General features: G+C 54.7%; 2 long non-coding RNA genes across 3 annotated transcripts; one reads left to right on the forward strand and one right to left on the reverse strand.

Moving 5' to 3' along the window:
* Positions 1–3: 3 nt before the first annotated feature.
* LOC103676889 lies at positions 4–4,780 on the forward strand. 2 transcript variants are annotated; one of them, XR_572252.2, is made up of 3 exons: positions 4–499; positions 1,807–1,975; positions 3,442–4,780. It is a non-coding gene; the product is annotated as an uncharacterized LOC103676889 (long non-coding RNA). The 2 variants fall into 2 exon arrangements; XR_572253.2 differs by lacking the exon at positions 4–499 and adding an exon at positions 534–647.
* Positions 2,002–2,754, reverse strand: LOC103676888. Its single transcript, XR_572251.2, has 2 exons — positions 2,333–2,754; positions 2,002–2,240 (listed from the first exon to the last, which is right to left on the reverse strand). It is a non-coding gene; the product is annotated as an uncharacterized LOC103676888 (long non-coding RNA).
* Positions 4,781–18,508: the final 13,728 nt, after the last annotated feature.

Below are 18,508 nucleotides of genomic sequence, written 5' to 3' on the forward strand. Positions count from 1 at the left end.
TAGCGCGGAGCCCTGCGGACGCGCGAGAAGGGGGAGCTGGGGCGGGGCGCCGCCGCCCCCGACCGCCGCGCCCCGGCCCTACCCTCCTGCTCGCCTGTCTCCGGAGTGATGTTCACTGTGGGCCAAGCCCCGTCTTCACGCGTTTTATGTGCGCGGTTCACTCTCCCTGGAACCCGCAAGGAGGGCTTTCAGCAGCCTCGCCAAAGGAAGGGGTCCTGAGGGGCTAAGCGAAGCCAGGAGGCCTCTCTGCCTTCTCCGGGGAAATCTAGACTTTGGTGAAGACCCTGGCCCTCCCCATCTCGTTATTCCCTCGCTGCCCCACGACGCTCAACAGTCAGAGCTCAAGGGGAGTTCCCGGGCGCTCCCCTCGGCCACACAGGCTTCACACGAACTGCGCCGCTACCGCCTGGCAAGGGCAGAGATGCCACCGCCTGCTGCACCCCACCCGTGGCAGCAGTGCCGCGACCTCCAGCCCCCGCCTGAAGGGCAGTACTTCCAGGTCAGAGAGCGCGCCTGGGCCTCATGCTGCTGCATCGCCCGCTCCGCAGGCCTGACTCAGCAGCCCGCCAGGAGGAAGCATGCTGATTCAGTGGGCAAGGCTCAGCTTTCTTTGCCTGCCCCCTGCTCGGGAGAACCCCCACCGCCAGGTGCCTGCAGATGTCCCAAGTGCGGGGGCCGTGGCATTATTAACCAGGAGGCGTTCCTCCATCCCGCACTTACTTTTGAACCAGGACCAGCAGCCGTTTTAACCCTGGAATTACATAGTCACTAGGGAAATAAGTGCTCCTAGATTTTCGCAGGGAGGTCCGCTTACTATTATTTCATATAAATGCAAAGGTCAGCTAAAAAGGGGTGAGGGAGAAGCAGTGAATCAAACCACCTTTCCACACTCTCTTAGTGACTTGGCCACCCTGTAGCTTGGATGTCTTGGATGTCACGGGCTCCTCCACAAACCCCTAGGGGCTGGGCACACAGCTGGAATCAAAGTGCTCTAGAGAAGGGAGGAGCAGGCTGAATGAGGCTCCTTTCTCTGCGACTCTGGGCTTTGTGACTGTTCGCTCCACTCACCCAGAAACCTGAGGTGCTAGTGTCCTCTTCTAATGAGTAGCCTCCTTCATATTGCTGTGATCCACCCTCTCCATCCCACTGCTGCCACTCTGTTTAGGCTTTATTATCTCTCAACAAATGTTAGTTGAGCTGCCATGATCCCCACCATAAGAGTCAAGGTGTGCTGGTAAAGAGGATAGATAAGATGCCCGCTCTAGGCCCTGCAGGTCCCCTGGTCGGCTTGCTGCTTCCAAGGATTAACTCAGCTTTAGGAATCAGAAGGGAGCAGCTCTCTGCTTCCTCTGTGGGCACTCGCGGAGCTGAGGAGAGCCTCTGTGGTGGAAAAGCCTCAGCAAGGCTACCCAGAGGCAGCAAGTCCATTATCTGTCCTTCCCCACAAACCTAAAGGACCAGGGCCCCAGGAAGCACACACCTGTTGGCACATGTCCTGATGACCTTGAGCATCCTCGTGGCCTACAGCCTGCTGAGCTAGCCAAGGTCCCAGAGGGTTAACCAGGGTCCTGGAGGGTGGGGCTGTGTTCAACGGGGGCAGCATGGGACCTTTGGAGCGGGCTCATTCCTTGCTGCCGTGCTCTTCCCTTCTGAAAAAGGCAGCCTGCATGCAGTAGCCTCCTCCTCTTCTCCATCTCTCCTTCCTCCTGCTTTCCCCAAATGTAGATGCCTTGTCCTCTGCCCTCCTTTACTTCTGTCTCCTTCCCCATGTTCTCTGACCCTTTCACTTCCCTGTTGTGAAAGCAGAGATCAGCAGGCATCCTGGACACCTAAACAGAGGCTGGGGCTGGAGTACAGATTTGGAGGCAGCCTACAGGACCCAGATGAAGCCAAGGCTGAAGTCCCCTGGTCAAGGAAGAGTGGAAACACCCACATGCCAAACTCCTGCAGTTGACCAGGCACCTGGGAGTTAGAGGTAAATCAGGAGCATACAGTCTCATACTCACTCCATTCCCAATATTTATTGAGTACCACTGGTGTCAGGTGTGAAGCTGGGCAATGGGAGAACAGACACCCCTACACCGGCCAGCAGCCTGTGGAGCTGAGACAGAAGGCTCAGCACCCGCTCAGGTGCTGAGGGGGGTGGCTCTATGTCCCTCAAGGCTCAGGGGATTCCTCGGAAGAGGGACATCCACATGACAGGTGGGAAGGATCCAGCAGTTGAAGTCCAAGTGGTGGAACTGTAGGAAGAAAACAGTGCCCAAGACAGAACAAACCACGCAATCATCTGTCACATTTGGAGAATGGAGAGGGGTCCTGTCCTTTCACCTACATGTCTGTGGATGTCTCTGTCCAGGAGCAGCTCTTTGGGGGAGATTGGGATGCTGGGATTTCCCTTTGATCTCGAGGGGTCTGCAGTCCAGTGGACAGCTCCAGTCCATTAGTGTCTAAAGAGGAAAGGGAGGGACGGAAGGGGGCAGGAGGAAGGGAAGGAGGCCCCGGAACCCTGCCTTTGGCAATGTGGCGGGGCTGGGAAGCGATTCTTGGGTGAGTGTCCTCGGGTCCGGAAGGGGCGAACTGTCAGAGCCTTCCCGGCCAGAGAGGGGCCCGCGCACCCCTGCGGAGACAGGCAAGGAAGAGGGTAAACACAGGCTGTGTGGCCGGTACGCCCCAACTTCCCGCCGGTCCCACTGTGCTGCCTCCCCAACGCTCACACCCAGGTCCGCGACCGCCCCTCCGTCCCATCCCAGCCTGGGCGCAGCCCCCCGCCCCCTCCAGCATGGACAACGCCCCCCCACGCCCCCTCCAGCCTGAGCACCGCCCCCCCACGCTCCCGCCAGCACGGGCACCACCGCCCTCGTCCTCAAGCCTGGGCACCGCTCCCCGCCCCCTCCAGCCTGCGCACCGCCCACACGCACACCCCAGACCTGGGAGCCTCCCCCACGCCCCCTTCAGCCAGGGCACCACCCCACCGTGCCCTTTCCAGCACTGCGTCACCGTCCTCCCCAGCCAGCCTGGGCCCCGCCCCCTCCAGCCTGAGCACCGCCCCCCACGCCCCTCCAGCACGGGCACCGCCCCTCCCCTCACTGGTTGGGCAAAGCTGAGTCTGGCCATCCTCAAGTCTCCGCCAGGCTCGGGGACGGTGGCCGGTGCGCCCGGGCCGGGAGGGGACCGGAACCCGGGGCCGGGGCTACTCTGGGCTCAGCAGCCTTGCTCTCCGCCCAGGTCACACCCTCTCTGGTCTGATGCTTCGCTTCTGAAAACGACATTTACCGGATTTGCGGGGTGTTTTGTATTTAAGGAGCTCGAGCTGCCGCCATTAAGCTGCGGGGACCGCTCTCGCAAGGCGAGCGCGCACAGCAGCACTTTGGGTGGAAGAAGGAGGATGGGGAGTGGGCAGTTCCCTCAGCCTCTCTCTCTCACATTTTTCTCTGAATGCAGGGAAAGTTCGGCCTGGGTCCTGCTGGGTGAAGTCTGACGGCCCTGCGGCCGAGGGTCCCCAGGGAGAATGACCCAGTACCCCAGCATTCCTGACTCACCCCTCGCACCCGCACTCTGGGCCAGCCTGCTTGCCGAGTACCGCGGGAGTAAGGCTGCCCATTCCTGGCCTAAGCCTAAAGAAGGCCGAGAGGACTTCATTTTTGTGTTTTGGGGACCCCTACATTTCCCAGCAAGAAGTCCAGCTGCCAGGCGGGAGAGGACCAGCCATCCTGGAGCCCTGAGCCCACTTCGGGCTGGCCCTGGGGACACCAGGCCATAAGGGAAACACTCCTGGATGGTCCAGCCCTTCACACAGCCATGTGTAGGCCCAGGATCTCTCCAGATGGGGACTGATGCTCACACGCAGGCAGGCGGGGCACCGGAGTCTCTGTGAGAGAAAGAGCAGCGCGCCCCGTGTGTGTGTCTGTACACGTAGCAGCCACTGTTGAGCCCACACCTGTCTCTGAACTGGAGCCACCATACTCCCAGTGCCCAGGAGCCTATGCCACTATACACCCTCTCAAGGAACCACGGGCCAGATGAGAAAACGTGCTGGATTTCCCACATCATGTGGCCTGCAGAACTAACCCGTTTTATGGGGTCATCTAAAAGGGGTACCGCCCAAAACTGGGGGAGGGGAGAGCATCTGTTAATGAAACAATTGCATCTAGTGTGATGACCATGACGACAGAAATAAGCACTGGGGGCTGGGGACCTGGGATTAGGCACAGGTCATGGAAAACTGACATTCTCCCTGGGAATCCCCCATTTTATTAAGAAAATATTCAAACGTGCATAAAAATATGTACAGGGCACACCGTGTACCCACCACCAAGATTCTACAATCAACATCTCGCCCTGTTTTATCACCTGTCCCTTATCACCTGTCCCTCCCTTTCTCCAGCCCTGCTATCGGCCCCCACACACGGCAGTGTGCATATCATGAATGGAGTCCAGCATTTGCTTCTCAGGGTACATTTCCACGACGAGCACGTGTGAAACACACGCGTCTGAAGGATGCCATCCAGCTGACATGTGTCCCTGAAGCCCTATGGGGAAGTGGACTGCTGACCCCTCCCTCACGCCCCTTCGCGGTCAGTCCCCCAAGCACTGTTCTGTTGCTCTGTTTACTGTAGTTTAGCTTTTCCTGCTCTTGCATTTTATAGAAAGAGAATCCAACAGTGTGGCCTTTCATGTCAGGCCCCTGTCAGTCAGCCTGCAGGGCTTGCACTCACCCGTGCTGCTGCCTGTAGATGCTCCCACCCCGGCTACCAGGAATAAAGCTGATCTGAGCTCTCTTGCCCTCGTCTCTGGGAAACACACGTTTTCATTTCTCTGGGGTGAATACCCAGGAAGAGAGCTGCTAGCCGCTGAGTAGGTGTATGTCGTTTTATCAGAAACTTCCAGACCTTGTCCCTAAGCAATTGACAGTTTCCGCCCCGGCAGCGCTGCAGCAGCATTCCGAACGCAGCAGCTAGCTGTATGAAGACCCTTGAAGATGGTCTGCCGCAAGGGACAGTCAGCGCCCCCGCTCGCAAGGATCCTGAGCCGGCAGGAATGGGAGAGGCTCCAAGAGTTGCCTCTCACGGCTGGGGCAGGGGTGCCACCCCAAATTACAGAGCCGGTGGGGTGCTGGGAGGCTGGAAGCTTCCCATTAGGAAGGGACATACTTCCTCAGTGACAGCCCAGCCGCCAAGGTGGAAAAGCCCTTCCTAAGACATCCTGTAAAAGCAACGATTCTGCTGTTCAAAAATGATTTACAATGTTGGCCTACAGGTTGCAAATATGCAACAACCAGAGAGGAGGTGGGGACGGAGGAGGACACACAGCCCAGTATTTGGAGAGAAGACAGGGAACCAGTGGCTGGGCTTAGGACGGGCCCTCCAGCAGGGACAGCTCAGATGCTCCGACACTCCTGTGGCAGAGGACATCTTCCAAAGATGGCCACCTCAATCAGCATCTTCCAACCCACACATTCGTCTTACAAGGTGACTTTGACACTTCTCTCATGAAGAGGTGGAGTCTGTCCCCTGCCTCTGAATCTGGGTAAGCCTGCCATACAGTGGAAGTGACACTGTGGGACTCCCGAAGACAGGCCTCCAAAGGGACACTGCCTCCAGCTGGTTCTCCGGGGAAGCTGTGTTGGGAGCCAGTCGCCAGGCTGCTGGGAGGAAGCCCATGCAGCCACATGGGGAGACCACAAGGAGACCACTTGTGCAGATGTTCTGGGTGACAGCCAATGTCACTGTCAGGGACAGGGGTGAAAATGCCCCCAGTTGTCGTGTCGCCCCCAGCCTTTGAGACGGAGGAGCAGGGATGAGCCGTCTTTGATGTGCCCACTCAAATCCCTGACCAGGCAATCTGAACTAACAGAACGGCTGACGGCGCCACTGGGTTTCGGGATGGACTGTTACGCAGCAGTACTAACTGGCACATTCTCAGACATTTTCTCAGTTCCCCCAGCACGATCCCAGCACATGGTCCTTCGTGAGCCGGCACCTGGGGGTGGAGGGGCATAAATTAGGAACACACAGCTCTGTCGCACCCCAGCACCTTCCACCTCACATCGTTGCTGAAGGACACGGCACTTCCATCCCCTCCACAGCCGAGGTGGTCTCTGGGCTCCCATCACGATGCGCAGCGCAGTGGCGGCACTGAAAGTGTTAAAGGAAGGGGGGGAAAGAGGAAGGAACGAATTGTGTCCTGAATTAAGGCCCACGAGGAGCACACTTGGCTGAAATCAGGAGACTGGGCCCCAGCCCTAACCCTCCACTGTGTGGTCTCATCTGTTCCCCTGCAAAGTGGGGGTGATCTGCCTCCCAGGAACATCATGAGGGGCTGTGGTTGGGAACTGGCCCCATGTTCCACCCCAATCCCTGCCTTCTGGGAAGAGGGGCTCAGCTGGAAGCTGGTCTCTATGGCCTCCACACCACTGGGGCAGGCTGGGGCCGCTCTTCTCACTTTCTAGGGGCTCAAAGCCCAAGGACTACAGGAGGTTCCAAGGCCTGGGCTATCACCCCAACTGTCCTGTACCCCTCGCCTCCAAGGTCACGCATGGATTCACAGGCCTGTGTTGTGTCCTCTCCCCTCCCTACCCCTATTTACCTCCTCCTGGCAGGCCCCCAGTCCTTCTCTCTCCCAGGGACCCTGCTAGCCTCAGCTCTGCACTCCCCACAGAAGGGCACCCCAGAGGGGGGTCACCAAGCCTTTCCAGGCACAATTCTCTTGCTTATCAGGCACTCCACAGCCCTGCTTCTGCAGAACCGTGGAGCCCAGGGACCCACAATATGCTGGCCATCCCCCTTTCCACCTTAGATGGCTGTGATTCCAGGAGGGGCAGTATTTGCTCAAGGACACAGATATGGTGCTCCTCACACGGGCCGATGGAGAGCTGCTTCCAGTTTTCAGACAAAAACAGCCATGCAGGTGCCAAGTCTGTCCCCGAACCAGCACAGGCTGCTCCTAGCCCAGCTACAACCCCCTCTAGGAGAAGGAGACTTTTGGGGACTTTAATCCCTGGGTGCCTGACAGCCACTGGCCACATGGCTCCCAGATGCTCCCTCCACAGAACACAGCCTACCCCCCTGCTCTTCAGGGTCCTCGGCCTCATCCACCAAGACAGTCTCACCTCACAGCTGTTTGGTGTCCTGGGGCATAGACCTCACCTGAATCCCTCTGCCATCTCCTGCCCCTCCCCAGGCCCTAGTGCAGCTCAATTGATGGAGCTCAACTGAATGAACGAGGAAACAGCGAACACCCCAGGTGGTGGATTTCACACGTCCCTGTCCTTCATCTGCCTCACCCCTCCCCAGTTCCACCTGCAGGGGACCTTGGACTTCTGGACTCTGCCATGGGGGTGCAGGGCTCCGTGTCCTGTGGCTTTCTTGCCTCTGCCTCTAGCTGGTATATAATCAAGTCTCAGCCTGGCTCCCTTCGTAGGAGCAGAAATGGCTGCAGTAGTTCCAGACATTGCACCTCCACACCTCATGGTCCAGAAGGGAAGAGCCTCTCACCCCCCACCCACCAGTCAGTGCCCCAGGCCACAAGCCCACAGGGACCCCCTGCCTGGCCAGGAGCACACCTTGCGCCGCTTGGCTTAGCTGTTGGGGGCCCACCCTGGGAAGATGCCGTTGCAGGGTGGGGGACAGGGAGCGGAGGCTGGGGGCAGCCACAGTCCTCCCTATCGGTAACTCTTTGAGCTCACTCAGCCCTGTTCCCTTGGGCGGCACCCCAGGGGCAGGGGTGCAGCAGGGCATCTCCAAGCCCAGACTGTCCATGCCAGCACTGGTCTGGCTCACCCAACTGGATTGTCAAAGCTCTGGGGCCCGTGTCCTCTGAGCTGGCTTCCTCCTTCCCTCCCCCCAGTTCCTGTCACGCCTGTCCACATAGGAAGTGCAATTATGAACACTGTTCACACTGGTTTCTTCTCTTAGTAGATGTCCTGGTCCCCACATAATCTGGTGGATTCACAATCATGTTTGGAAAAAGAGGCTCACTTACCTCCTTCTGACAGAAATCACCTCTGTGTTGGCCCAGCCCGGGGCCACATGACTCCACAAATGCTCAGGAGAAAGGGGACCTGGGGGGAGGAGGCCAGCCAAAGATGGGCCTCGAGGGTCACCCCGGGAGCAGTGGACTCCCAGCCCACCCAGGCAGCCACTGTGCCCGTCCCCTGTGCGGAGATAAAGGCTGGGCCTGGGGAGACCCACAAGCCAGGCAGACCCAGGCACACCCATCCCCAGGGAAGGCTCTGAGCCCTACGCGCATTCCATGTCCTGGGACGAGTTCTACCAGGTTCTGCTCCGCTCTGCAGGGTAGAAGGAAGGACAGGGCTGACACAGAGCAGGGAAGCGCACAAATGCATTTATCATCACAGCCTTCAGGGGCGCCCGGGGCTCAGTTGTTAGGCATCTGCCTTTGGCTCAGGTCATGATCCCGGGGTCTTGGGATCAAGCGGGCATCGCTTCTCCCTCTCCAGCTCCCCCTGCTTGTTCTTCCTCTCGCTCACTCTCTCTGTCAAGTAAGTAAATAAAATCTTTAAAAAAAACAAAAAACTCCCAGCCTTCAGAGTATCTGGGGGTGAGACTGCCTCGGCTGGGCTGTGCCTGGGGCCCCATCCACTTCCAGCGCCCGTGATCCCCAAGCACACAGAAGTCTGCACAGACAGCCCTGTCCCATGTGTTCACACCCTTTCTCCATGAGCACCATTCCACTTTACAGATGCAGAAACTGAGGCTAGGAGAGGGGAGACCAGTCGCTGGACCAAAGTCGAGTGCCTACTTCGATGCTTCAGGAAGATCAGAGCATCTCCCCACGTTCTCAGCTCTGGAGGCAAGATTCAGGAAGAGATTTGGCAGGGCCTCTGGAAGTTTTCACCTATTGATTCCTTCTAGAAGCTGCTGATCCATCAGACATAAATGGCATTCCCCTTTTCCAGGACTACACATCGACTCCACCTCGTTCCAAAAACGCTGTGAGTTCCTTCCGCTGCGCTCATTAGCTCTCAGTCGGGAACCCGTCAGCTTGTTTGCCAGAGCTTCTGTGACAAATGACCACAAACAGGGACCAAAACTACAGCAGTCTATTCTCTCACCGTTCTGGAGGTCAGAAGTCAGAGACTACGGTGCGGGCAGGGCTGGTTCCCCTGAGGCTCTGAGCGAGGAGCGTTCCAGGCCCGTCCAGCTCCTGGTGATGCCACGAGCCCCTTGGCTTGAAGACACATCGGTCCAGGCTCTCTGCTCGGCACATGGCCTTCCGTAGGCCTGTGTCACAAATCTCCCTCTCCTTTCTAAGGACACTTGTCGTTGGATGTGGGGCCCCTCCTAAATCCAGGATGATCTCATCCCGATATCCTTAATTACATCTGCAGAGTCCCTGTTCCCCAATGAGGGCACGCTCCTGGGTACAAGGGCTTAGGACAGGGACACATCTGGGAGTCCCACTACAGTCAGCCCATCTCCAGGAAGCAGACTGCTGAAGCTTCATTCTACAGATGAGGCAAATGAAGTGTGGAAGGGTTCTCTGTGGATCTGTCCTAGAGCCTGTGAGGGGGAGGGGGGAGTGCCCTGTCCCCAGCTTGTCCTAGCAAATACTGTTTTGGGGACAGCCAATACGGGTCAGATGCTGCCTCGCCTGCTCCCAGAAGGTGAGTCGAGGGCCGCTTGTCCTGTGTTGGCAAGGCCGATGCAGTAGTCAGACTCCTAAGAGAAACAGGGGCTGGGGTGGGGGACTTACTCAGAAAATGTTCACTGACCCGAACTTTCCAACAGGCAGATGAGCTCACCTGCCAAAGCCCCGCTGGAACGTCATTCTGTGAGGCCGAGCCCATCCCACCAGCACAGTCCTGGCGTCTGCAAGGGCTCTCCCGGTTGGGTCAGCCCAGCGCCCCCCACCCGCCCCCGACCTCGGAGACCTCCGGGGCCTGTGCCTGCTGTACCAGCACTGACCAGTGGGAAACTAATGTGGGCCACAGTGTCATTTAAAATGGTCTAGCAGCCACAGTACAAAAGGTACAGAGAAGCAAGTGAAATTAACTTTAGAAATATATATACACATATTGTTGCTGTTTCTTCAGCAAATTTTATCAGAATTTTATGGAGCCCAATGCAGGGCTTGAACTCACAACCCTGAGATCAAGTTCTGAGACGAGATCAGGAGCTGGTAACCTAACCGACTGAGCCACCCAAGTGCCCCCCCCTTATTAAAGTCAGCTCTATGCCCAACGTGGGGCTCGAACTCCCAGCCCTGAGATCGAGTCGCATGCTCTGCCAACTGAGCCAGCCAGGCGCCCCAGAGCCTTGATTCCAAGCTGCAGCTGGAGGGGCCTGGCCAGGGGCCCTGTGCTCTGTGGAGAGGCCCCCAGGATGCCTCCAGGGATTCTGAGGATGCCCTGAATCCACGTAAATAAACTCTGAGAACCGTGCCTTGCAGACGGCAACACCTGCTTCCTGTTACCATTATTTGGTAAAAGGGCCAGGGGCCACAACTGCATTCACTAAGCACATCTAACGGCCAAGGTCCACTGTGCCAGGCAGCTGGGTGAGGGCCGGGCGGGGGCGGGGAAGACAGAAACGAAGACCGACACAACTCTGTCCCCGCAGGGGCCGTGTCCTCCGGGCCGGGTGCCTCCATGACCAGACTCTGGAGGTCGCAGCCAGATGCAGCAGGGCCCTGTGCTGACAGGAGGTCCCACTTTCTGTCCACGGTGCAGGAGCTGGGTCTGTGCAGGTGGCTCTGAGACGTGTCCCGCCACGTCCCCACCAGAGTGGACATCTCGACCACCACACTCGGGGAGGCACCAAGGACATATCGGGGTGCTGCTTTCTAAAATAAAAATCTTGGGGACCCTGGGTGGCTCAGTTGAGCGTCTGACAGTCTCAGCTCAGGTCATGATCTCATGGGTCCTAGGACGGAGTCCCTCGTCGGGCTCTGCGCTTAGCGGAGTCTGATGGAGATCCCTCTCCCTCTGCCCCTCCTCCTGCTCTGTCTCTCTTTCAATATTTACTTACTGTGGGGGAGAGAGAGAGAGAGAGAGAGTTCCGAGCGAGAGCACGAGCAGACTCCCTGCTGAGCTTGGAGCCTGAAAGGGGCTCGATCCCAAGTCCCTGAGATCATGACCCGAGCCAAAATCAAGTCAGCTCCTTAACCGACTGAGCCAGCCAGTATCCTAAATAAAACCCTAAAATACATACATACATACATAACATAAAAATCTTGTTTGCCCACTGGTTTCCTGGCATATGGACTAACCTTTCACGAGCCAGTAGCCACTGCCTACAGCCTGGCCCTGTGTTCATCTTTCCACTCAGCACCAAACCGTGGATCTGTTTTGATGGCAAACTCATCTCTGGGTGTGTGTTGGGGTGGGGGAGGGCTTACAACCCCCAAATACCTGGGTAGAAACCACCTCTGGAAATCTACCGACCTCACCCATTCCTCTCATCCCCTCCTCCAGGGGCTCTTCCTGTACTTTTCCACCCAAGGACTGACTCAGGACAAAGTGGACAATCATCACTGCAAATCAATAGCCAAGTAGCTACAAATGGAGCTTGAAACAGCCTGAACTGGAGGACTGATCAATTCATTTTCAATGGCATGAAAGGAAAGAAATGATTTTCCTGGAACACCATCTGAGAAGGGGCACTGCCCAGCAGGGAGGATGGCTGTCCCCACCACATGGGCACAGGACACTGGGGGCACAAGACGGACAGGGTGGCCCATGAGGGCGATCTCATCCACTGCTGCGCTCCCAGTGCTGGGCACGGGGCCTGGCATGCAGGAGGTGCTCATGAGCATTTGCTGAATAAATGAGGAAGCAAAGATCGTGCTGTCCTCACAGAACTCCGAGCGTAGTGTCTGAGGCTCGGGGGGCTGCTGGTACCAGAGCGGAGACAGGAGTCCCGTTGATCTATCTGTAAACAAACCTGTCTGAACATGCTAGAGCACGGGTGAACTCTGAGGACATCGTGCTAAGTGAAATAAGCCAGTCATGAAAGAACAAATACTGGGGGCGCCTGGCTGGCTCAGTCAGTACGGCACGCAACTCTTCATCTCAGGGTCATGAGTTCAAGCCCCATGCTGGGCGTAGAGCTTACTTAAAAAGAAATAAAAATAAAAGAACAAATACTGTGTAATTCCACTCACAAGAGGTCCCTAGCATGTTCAAATTCACAGAGACAGAAAGTAGAAGAGTGGGTGTGAGGGGCTGGGGAGGGGGACGGAGGTTTTAGTTTGGGGAAGATGAGAAAGTTCTGGAGATGGACAGTGATGGCGGCTGGTGGATGTCCTTCGAGCCACTGGACTGCACTGCTGCGAGGGGATCTCACAGGACTTCCGTGGCCCCACGGGCTCGGCTGCCCAGTGGGGGAAATGTGGCCATGACACGAACCCGCAGTTCCCAGTGGGTCCCCCATCACATGAGCTTTGTGAGCAAGAACCCCCAGCCTCCTCTTTGGGGAAACGTTTTCTCCATAAAGGAAGCTGTTCTGTGTAGTCTACACCTTCCTGCACTGGCCCAATTTCTCAACCAGAGACCTTGTTAAAATGGTCAGCAGAACATGGCTAATTGTGTTTTACTTTTGTTTTTATTTTTTATTTATTAAAAGATTTATTTATTTATTTGACAGAGATAGAAACAGCCAGTGAGAGAGGGAACACAAGCAGGAGGAATGGGAGAGGAAGAAGCAGGCTTCCAGCAGAGGAGCCCGATGTGGGACTCGATCCTGGAACACCAGGATCACGCCCTGAGCCGAAGGCAGACACTTAACCGCTGTGCCACCCAGGCGCCCCTTACTTTTGTTTTTAAACACAGAAAAAAGCAGGGATGCCTGGCCAGCTCAGTCAGCAGAGTGCGCAACTCTGGATCTCAGGGTTGTGAGTTTGGGCCCCACGTTCGGTGTAGAGATTACTTAAAAACAAAATGTTTAAAAAAAACACACACCATAAAACAGAAAAAAACAATACTGATGGGGGAAAAATCATCGAACACAAACCGTTATCATATAATTCCCCACAAGTTTTGTTATTTCCCCATTAATCAGAAATCTGAAATAGTCTTTGGAACTGTACAGGACAGAATGCTGCTGTGCGGGACCCTCGGTGGCTCTCTGCTCTCCGCCCCCTCCGGTGGAAGCCTCTCCCGCAGACAGCCTCTGCCCCTCCGAGGAACAGCCTAGAGGGCTGGCCAGGAAAAGGGCTCATCAAAGCAGCACTCAGGAGGGCCAGGCTTAGAACACACGAAGCCAAAGCCAGGCACGCCCAATGCCTGAGCACAGGGCTTCTCTGCAACCAAGAGGCGGTTTTCTCTAAGGAGCTGGGTGTGATGTTGCCAGCACAGAGTGCCAGTGGGGACACTCAGGGAGGGGCTAACGGGGGAGCCCTCCCATACTCTGATACTCCCTCCGTGGGTCATTCCTGAAGATCCGCTGTGTGCTGACAGCTCTGGGACATGCAGGGACCACGGCGTTTCCTGCTTGAACTCTGGACTGGTGCCAGGGCTCCCGACTCATGACGAGCCGGCTTTCCACCTCCCCTGCTCAGGAACCAGCCCCTTCGCATGGCTCTATTAGTCACTGTAAGGTGAGCATTTGTGAGAGGGTTGCTGAAGGCCAGACACGTACCTACACGCCCTGTGAAGCCTACCAGCGGCTCGGCCGGCTGCATATTCTCACGGCCCAGGAAGCCGGGGCCTGCTGATGCGCCTGGAGGCACGCAAGTCTGCTCTGGAAGGCTACTCCAGTGCCGTCGTGTTACAGACACTTCGCTGTACCTCCCAGAGGCTGACTCTTCCAGTACACTCGGACTACAACCAAACAAGGACCAGCAACACTACAATCAGACCTCTCATCATCAGTGACCCCGAGTCCCCGCATTTCTGATGGCTACACCTGACTTTTCTTGGGGAAATATGAACAAATAAGAAACCAGTGTTGGGGCGCCAGGCTGGCTCAGTCCGTAGAGCATGTGACTCTTGATCTTTGGGTTTTAAGTTTGAGCCCCCTATTGGGTGCAGGGAGTACTCAAAATCTTGGGGCCCTTGGATGGCTCAGTTGGTTAAGCATCCAACTCTTGATTTCTGCTCAGGTCATGATCAGGGTCAAGGGATTGAGCCCTGCATCGGGCTCTGTGCTGGGCATGGAGCCTGCTTGAGATTCTCTCTCCCTCACCCTCCCACTCCATGCTCTCTCTACTCTCAAAAAAAAAAAAAATCAATCAAATCAAATCTAAAAAATAAATAAAAACAAAACCACAATGTCTACAGACAGCACCTAACACACAGAGGGGGAGAAACTCAATGTTATTTTATTTTTTAACTCAGAAAACAGAAACATTAATTTTCTTTAAAGACTTTATTCATTGTCAGAGTGACAGAGAGAGAGCACACACAAGCGGGGGGGGGAAGGGCAGAGGGAGAAGCAGACTCCCCACTGAGCAAGGAGCCCAATCCCAGGACCCCAAAATCATGACCTGAGCCGAAGACAGATGCTTCACTGACTGAGCCACCCAGGTGTCCCGATAATTTTTATTCTATAATCATTTAAATCTCACAAAAATACTTTACTTGAATATGGCTGGGTAGAAAATTATCTTAGGGGACACCTGGGTGGCTCAGTCAGTGAAGTGTCTGCCTTTGGCTCAGGTCATGATCCCAGGGTCCTGGAATCGAGCCCCACATCAGGCTCCCTGCTTAGCGGGGAGTCTGCTTTTCCCTCTGCCTCTGCCCCTCCCCCTGCTTATGCTCTCCCTCTCTCTGTCAAAATAAATAAATAAAATCTTTAAAAAAAAAAAAAGAAAATCTTCAAACAACCTAGTATTTTTTAACTGAACATACATATTTTAGGTTCAAAATCACCTTAATAATGAAACATTTGCATTTATTTGTGACCTAAAGTAATTTACCATAAGCATTTAAACTTAGACGTCTAGGATGGAAGAAAGAAGAAACAAGCACCGTCGTTAATTCACTCAGAGCGTCAAGGAACCTTGCAAGTTACCACCACCAGTCAGGTTAAATGTTTTGACATTAAATGGGATTGTCGCCACAAGACAGCATGCGGTTCCTGGGAGTGTGGCCGCGTTAGGTCCTGGGACGCCCCTGCCAGCGCTCGGTGTCTGACTACCATGTAATTTATGTCAAGTGGAAACAATTTCAGAGAACCTCTTGGGACTGTGAAGTGGACCCGCGGGTGCTCGTCGCTCAGCCTTCACCTGCAGCCGCCTGCACCCCCACAGCCTCTGCCAGGCCGCCCCCCAGGCATGGAGATGCAGCAAGCCTATGCCACCTCCTGGCCCAGGGCGCTGCTCCCATCGGCGACTGTCAAAGCAAGATTCACTTCTACAATTTCCACTTTATTGTTTTAAGATTTTATTTTTAATTAATCTCTACACCTGATGTGGGGCTTGAACTCATGACCCTGAGATCAAGAGTTGCACGCTCCACCAACTGAGCCAGCCAGGTGCCCCGACAATTTTTACTTTATACTGAAAGAAAGAACCACTTTCCTTCGTCTGCACATACGACATGTTTGTTTCTTGCTCATCTTTTCAAGTTGCTCTTAAAAGCAAGCATGCTTGGAACTGACAACGTCTTGTGGCCTCAGAGCTGAGGAGTCCTGGTGGGGAGAGGACCTAGAGTTTCTGCACCGCATTCCATCAGCACGGTCACTCTGCCTGCCCTGCACCGGCCCAAGGCCCGGCCTACCCTTGGAAGGCAGCAGCTGGCCCAAGAGATTCGTGCCTCCGACAGACACTGGGGTGTCGCACTTTCCCACTGCAGGGGTCTGGGTGGTCTGTTTCTGGAAATCTCTGGCTGCTGCTGCTTTTTTTTTTTTTTTTTAAGTTTTATTTATTTTTTTTTAGTACTCTCTACACCCAAAGTAGGGCTCGAACTCACAACCCTGAGATCAAGAGTCACATGTGCTTCCAACCGAGCCAGCTGGGCGCCCCTGGAGATCTCTGGCTTCTAATGGTCACCTACCCCCTGCCTGTGACCAGAGCTCATTTGAGTAAGTTTCTGTTCCTTAAAATCTCAAGACGCTTGCCTCTAGGAGCCGTGAGGATGTCAGGAGGTAAATTATGGAGGCCGCCAAGAGCAGCAGCTGGTGTAAGGTCCTACACAATGTCAACGCAGATGCTGGATCGCTAGGCCACCAGCTGCAGGGCAGAGCTCATCAGCTCCAGGGTCCAGGAAGCAAGCTTTCTGGAACACCAAGCTAACTAAGAACCCTGAGGATACATCTGTGTTTGAAAAGACCTTCTGCCAACAGCACACAGGTATGGTTGTTCAACAGTCCCACAGGTTACAAAATACATCAGCTTTTCACACTGTCCCTCGACCTGCACATGGAGCCACATTTAACACAATGTGTCTCTAACAGCTTGTGGTGATGTGCTCACACACACCTTCACGGCCCCCTGGAACTCACCTTCCTGAGAAACGAATTTTCTTTCAGATGGTCCGCTTGTCCTTTTTTTTTTTTTTTTTTAAAGATTTATTTATTTATTTGAGAGAGAGAGAGAAGCAAGCTCCCCGCTGAGCACGGAGCCTGATATGGGGCTCGATCCCAGGACTCTGGGCTCAAAACCTGAGCTGAAACCAAGAGTTGGATGCCCAACTGACTGAGCCCCCCAGGCGCCCAGATGGTCCACTTGTCTTTTGCTGTTACTATGGAAAGTCACCCTCAGAGTCCTTGAGAATTGATGTGCAAAAAGAAGTAGAAACGATACCACGGCAAGCTGCTATTTATTCCAGTGTGACACTATCCCAGACAAAGACGATCTTCAAATAACTTTCAGGTCAGTGAACTTGATGGGATACAGAAAGAATGAAAAGCTCACTCACTGCCGGTTCTCCCTTTCCTTCGTTTCTTTGAGGACACACACAGGGCCACACACTCTGGTGACAGGTTGAGAATCTGAGCTCAGCAGAGGTATGGTCTGAACAAACAGCACGGCGCTCCTTCTGTCGAAGTCCATGTTCCATGTTGTCTGGCGCGTGTACGCCACCCTCTGGGGACCTGGGTTAACAGCACGGAGCGTTACCGCCCCCGTGCAGTGTTCCTGGGGAGACAAGGCATCTGGCGGAGCAGAGCACAGCACCATCGCCCTCCTGGGCAGCCTCGAGGCTGACACACACCCCCATTCATCCGAGGGCCCTTAAAAGCCTCCATGGAAAGGGGGTGCTGACACGCTTCCTCTGGCTTCTGAGTTTTCTCCTTGGAAATCATCTTTGCTCGAAGCAGCTTAAAAGCCACGCAAGAAATCTGAGCTTATGACTTTATTATCATGCCTCGCTCTGTAGTAGGAACTGTTTGCCAAGTGGCTTTTGGTTAATTCCACATAACTCATCAGTCCTCAGAAGACACGCTTGCTAACAAGGCCTGGCTCCGAAGGCCAATCCCCTGCCATCGAGGCAGATGTCCTCTCCTGCAGGCCGGAATGCCCCCACATCACAGGGCTCCAAGACATAATACAAAGAGGGCCTCAGCATTTTATAATATGCATCTTATTTTTTAAATAAACACTATCCCCAATGTGGGGCTCGAATTCACAACCCCAAGATCAAGAGTCACACACTCTAACAAAGCCAGCCAGGGGCCCCCATACGATCCTATTTTAAATAATGCTGATTTTAGAAGAATCTGAGGGGCCACTGGCTGGTTTAGTCAATAAGCAGGGGACTTTTGATCTCAAGGTCCTGAGTTCAAGCCCCACGTTGGGTGTATAGTTAACTTAAAAAAAAAAAAAAGATACGGGTGCCTGCGAGGCTCAGTTGGCTAAGGGTCTGTCTTCAGCTCAGGTCATGATCCCAGGCTTCAGGGATGGAGCCTCGCATCGGGCTCCCTGCTCAGCGAGAAGCCTGCTTGTCCCTCTGCGGCCGCTGCCCCGCTTGTGCGTGTGTGCACTCTCTGTCAAATAAAATCTTAAAAAAAAAAAAATTTAATTAAAAAAAATCAAAACATTAAAAAATAAATAAGTAAATAAAAATAAAAAGGACTTGAGGGACACCTGGGTGGCTCAGTCAGTTGAGCGTCCGACTCTTGGTTTCGGCTCAGGTCATGAGATCAAGCCTTGTGCTGGGCTCAGCGCTCAGCGGAAAGTCTTCTCGGGATTCTCTCTCTCCTTCTCCCTCTGCCCATGCCCCTACTTGCTCTCTCACTCTCTCTCCAATAAATCTTTAAAAAAATAAAAAGAATTTGAAAAACAGAGAATATGATCCAGTAGCAAGTTGTTCTGAAAAACTTTGCTCACTAGAGTAAGTGGAGGAAAGTTCTCCAAGGCGCCTCTGCCGTCACCTGAGGTCTGAGAGGAGCTGCGCTCGCTTTCACGCCCACTGGAGCAAGCATCCCGGGACAGCTGCGGTTCGTCAAGGCATGGACCTGGGCCTCCAGCAACTCAGGGCCCGCTGGTCATGGGACAGTGTGGTACATACGACTGCAGCCAGTGGAGTCAAACATGCAGGTCAAAGCACCTAATATTTTATATTATTCTATTTCAAATTGGTAGAATTCAAAAACACAGAACATGGGTA

The sequence above is a fragment of the Ursus maritimus genome, unplaced genomic scaffold, assembly GCF_017311325.1.
Source record: "Ursus maritimus isolate PB19 unplaced genomic scaffold, ASM1731132v1 scaffold_25, whole genome shotgun sequence".
NCBI classification, from domain to species: Eukaryota; Metazoa; Chordata; class Mammalia; order Carnivora; family Ursidae; genus Ursus; species Ursus maritimus.